Source organism: Puntigrus tetrazona, unplaced genomic scaffold, assembly GCF_018831695.1.
Source record: "Puntigrus tetrazona isolate hp1 unplaced genomic scaffold, ASM1883169v1 S000000528, whole genome shotgun sequence".
NCBI lineage: Eukaryota > Metazoa > Chordata > Actinopteri > Cypriniformes > Cyprinidae > Puntigrus > Puntigrus tetrazona.
Window position 1 is genome coordinate 925001 of NW_025048164.1, and position 5000 is coordinate 930000.

At 31.4% G+C, this 5000-nt stretch overlaps 1 protein-coding gene across 1 annotated transcript in view; it reads right to left on the reverse strand.

Annotated features, from left to right (window-relative positions):
• LOC122334464 (formin-1) overlaps window positions 1-5000 on the reverse strand; it is a 62810-nt gene that overhangs the window by 27758 nt on the left and 30052 nt on the right.

Here is a 5000-nt window from a genome sequence, read left to right on the forward strand (position 1 = left end):
CACACACACACACACACACACACACACACACACACACACACACACACACACACACACACACACTAATGAACGAGCGCCAACCAAACCCAGCCACTGCAGAACCAGTGATTTCATACAGGTCTCTCATACCACTCCACAAGCTTATTAATAAATACTGAATATTAAAATAATAAAATCATATATATATATATATATATATATATATAAATATAAAAATATATAAATATATACAAATATATAAATATTTCTTATATATAAAAAATATGCAAATGTAATAACTAGTTTGCTATATATTTAAAATAAAAGTATTATATATTTTAAATATATATTTTGTTATAAAATAAAACAGTAAAATATATGTGTTTGTGTGAGAGTGCATTTTTTCAACTATATATTAAATATAAATAGTATTTTTATTTTCAAATGGGTATTTATATTGGTGCTGTCAAAATTAATGTAAGCACACATATATTATGTAAACAAAAAAATGTATTTTGGATGAGTGGTTTGGTATATATATATATATATATATATATATATATATATATATATATATATATTATTATTATTCAATATATTTAAAGTATATATGTACAACTTGTTCTTGTTTACATCTATGTTTAAATAATTTAAGAAATATTTTACAAACTAATATACTTACACTTATATTTGCATGTTTTATGTATATAATAAATATATTTATATATGTAAATTACCAAAAAAATCCACCCCCCAATACACAGTTACATATAATATGATATATAAATGTTTATTTATTCATTATGAATACATTTTTCTATTATCTGTTATTTAATTTTAGGGTTACAGTTGTTGGCACATCATGAATTAATAAATGAATAAATAAATAAATAATAGCAATTTGGCCCTGCATACACACATTTAAATGTCATTGTTTTATTTCTTGAATTGAAAAATTATATACTTTTCATATTTAATATGTCCCTGGCATGTTTCTTAAGTATTTTAGGAAGGAAATATTCTAGATCTGATTCCCGTCATGAACTCTCCTGCTAGGAGAAATATAAATAGAAAATGATGGGAAGTTAATTTCAGAACATTCAGTATCTGGAGTCAGAATGAAAGCACATTCAACACATTTAATAACTCAACATGACTAAACACATCAGGTTTCTAAAGCACAGCGAGCAGCCGCTGCAGTAAACATCATTATTACTCTGTTCCATGAGGACAAGTTCATGAATTCTGGGAATTACAAACAGAATACCTCGATCTACAGCCGCTTCCCAGAATACACACCAACGAACACAGCATTAAAGACTTAAAGTTAGAAACAATTAAAGTGTCAGTTTGTTTAAGGAGCATCAAGCTGAATATTAATAATGATTCATCTGATGTTTACATACTTCACAAAGACACACAGCAGAACACAGAGCAGATAGGACAGAGAAAAAACACAAACTTAAATAAATCAGGTCTAGAAACCAGCGACGCACAGGAACACACAGCACACAGGACAAAATAGAGTAGAAAAGAATAGAAAAGAATAGAATAGAAATGAACAGAACACACAGCGGACAGGACAGGACAAAATAGAGTAGAAAAGAATAGAAAAGAAAAGAACAGAACACACAGCAGACAGGACAGGACAAAATAGAGTAGAAAAGAATAGAATAGAATAGAATAGAATAGAATAGAAAAGAATAGAATAGAATAGAATAGAATAGAAAAGAACAAAACACACAGCAGACAGGACAAAATAGAGTAGAAAAGAATAGAAAATAATAGAATAGAAATGAACAGAACACACAGCGGACAGGACAAAATAGAGTAGAAAAGAATAGAATAGAATAGAATAGAATAGAATAGAAAAGAACAAAACACACAGCAGACAGGACAAGACAAAATAGAGTAGAAAAGAATAGAATAGAAAAGAACAGAACACACAGCAGACAGGACAGGACAAAATAGAGTAGAAAAGAAAAGAATAGAATAGAATAGAACAGAACACACAGCAGGACAGGACAAAATAGAGTAGAAAAGAATAGAATAGAAAAGAACAGAACACACAGCAGACAGGACAAAATAGAGTAGAAAAGAATAAAATAGAAAAGAACAGAACACACAGCGGACAGGACAAAATAGAGTAGAAAAGAATAGAATAGAATAGAATAGAATAGAATAGAAAAGAATAGAAAAGAACAAAACACACAGCAGACAGGACAAGACAAAATAGAGTACAAAAGAATAGAAAAGAACACACAGCAGACAGGTCAGGAAAAAATAGAGTACAATAGAGAATAGAATAGAATAGAATAGAATAGAATAGAATAGAATAGAATAGAACAGAACACACAGCAGACAGGACAAGACAAAATAGAGTACAAAAGAATAGAATAGAAAAGAACACACAGCAGACAGGTCAGGACAAAATAGAGTAGAAAAGAATAGAATAGAATAGAAAAGAACAGAACACACAGCAGACAGGACAAAATAGAGTACAAAAGAAAAGAATAGAATAGAAAAGAACAAAACACACAGCAGACAGGACAAGACAAAATAGAGTACAAAAGAATAGAATAGAAAAGAATAAAATAGAATAGGATAGAACAGAACACACAGCAGACGGGACAGAATAGAATAGAATAAAATAGAATAGAATAAATAGTCAAGAAATTAGAGACTTACCAGAACATGCAGCAGACAGGATATAAAAAAGAAAATAAATTAATTAATAATAAGAAGAAAATAAAATTTAAATGAAGAGAGAAGACACACCAGAAATGAGAGACCAGACAGTTAAAAAAATAAAATAAAATAAAGAAATAAGCGACTCACCAAAACACACAGCAGAAAGGACAGAGAAAATAAAATAAGGACAGTAATAATAATAATAACAGAACATAAAGAAAAGCCACTCCAGAACACAGATTCTTATTCTGACATCTCACATGAACGTATATTGGGACTGATGTTCTTGTGAAGTGTTCACCTGTTAGTGATTAGACAGAGACATCTCTCCACGCTTTGATATGATAATCAGAGCAAGGAAAGGCGCCGGGGTCCGTGAAGCGGATGCATCTCAACACATGACATAAATTAACTGATTGTGTTCTGAGGAGAGCAGAGCTGCTGATAGACGCCTTTCCAAACACGCTTTCTGTATCATCTACATGTGTCCGACACAAACACACAACCGCTTCATTTCCATAATCCGTGCACAGATCAAAACACACTCCCAAACACTCACAGACTCGGAGCCGCAGGGGAAACACACAACTTACATATAACATTTAGATACAAAAATACAAAGAGCAAACTGATTTTGTTTGAAATATTTATCAAGTATAAAAATGTATTTATTTATCATGCATATAAATAAATAATACATCTAAATAAATATGCATGCTATACAAAACACATTTTAAAGTAAGTGATGTAAATAAAATATACATAATATTTAAATAAATAATCAGTGATTTCAGCTAAATCCCACACAGAAATGCAGCAAGAGAGGCTCCACACAGAACCTCATTAATTCTAACTAAAAATTCTATATATTATAATTGCTTATATTTTACAATTTATTTAGATATCTGAAACATTTATTTTATTTGTATTATTTTATATTGAATTTTTATTTTTATTTTATTTTAACATTTTCTCTGTTTTATTCTGCTTTCATTTTTCTTTATTTTTTAAAAAGGTTTTTATTACCTTAATATATGTATGTTTATATATTTTACATATTTGACATATTTCAAACATATACAGAGCCTGCGAACTGACGAACAAGTTGTCAACCAGGAATCCTGATTTCTATGCAGCCGTCAGCTTCAGTTTCACATCAGATAGTGAGCTTTAGATCTCCTGAGGAACAATGACACTCTTTCTCTATTATAGGAGAAGAAGACTTGTACAAACTTGTTAAATCATCTAAACCAGACCCTATTCCATCTAAACTATTAAAAGATCTGCTTCCAGAAGTCATAGATCCTATTTTGAACATTATTAATTCATCATTGTCATTAGGTTATGTTCCCAAAACCTTCAAACTGGCTGTAGTTAAACCTCTCATTAAGAAACCACATCTTGATCCCAAAGACTTAGTAAATTACAGACCAATCTCTAATCTCCCTTTTCTGTCAAAGATACTAGAAAAGGTAGTATCCTCACAACTCTATTCCTTTTTAGAAAAAAATGGTGTCTGTGAGGATTTCCAATCAGGTTTTAGACCGTACCATAGTACTGAGACTGCTCTCATTAGAGTTACTAATGACCTGCTTCTATCATCTGATCGTGGTTTTATCTCGTTATTAGTGCTATTAGATCTTAGCGCAGCATTCGATACTATCCATCACAACATTCTCTTGAAGAGACTAGAAAACTGCACTGCATTCGATGCGTTCTCAAAACTCTGTCTGTTTGATAATACCTAGAATATCACAATCAACTGCTGGCGGCAGATCCTTTTCCTATCTAGCACCTAAACTCTGGAACAATCTCCCTAACTCTGTTCAGGAGGCAGACACACTCTTTCAGTTTAAATCTAGATTAAAGACATCTTTTTAACTTAGTCTACACATAACACACCAACACACTTCTATTATTCAAATCCGTTTTTTAGGATTTTTAGGCTGAATTAATTAGATCAGCTGGAACCGGGAACACTACTCATAAAACATGATGTAAAAAGAATGGCATCTACGCTAATATTAGTCTTGTTTCTTTCTTATTCTGTTTCTCAGTTCGTATCGAGATCAGATAGTGGATCAGCACCAAAAGATGACCTTCATCAGAGACCAGAACACACACACACACACACACACACACACACACACACACACACACACACACACACAACTGAAGAGAAGAAGAAGAAACTAAAACTCTAAAGGGTCTGGAGTGGTCTCTGATCTCTAACCTCATCAGACATTAGAGGAAAAAACAGAGATGTTAAACTGTCAAATGAATCTTTCAAAAAGTATTGAATAAAAAGGTGCTGTAAATTGTGGCCAATG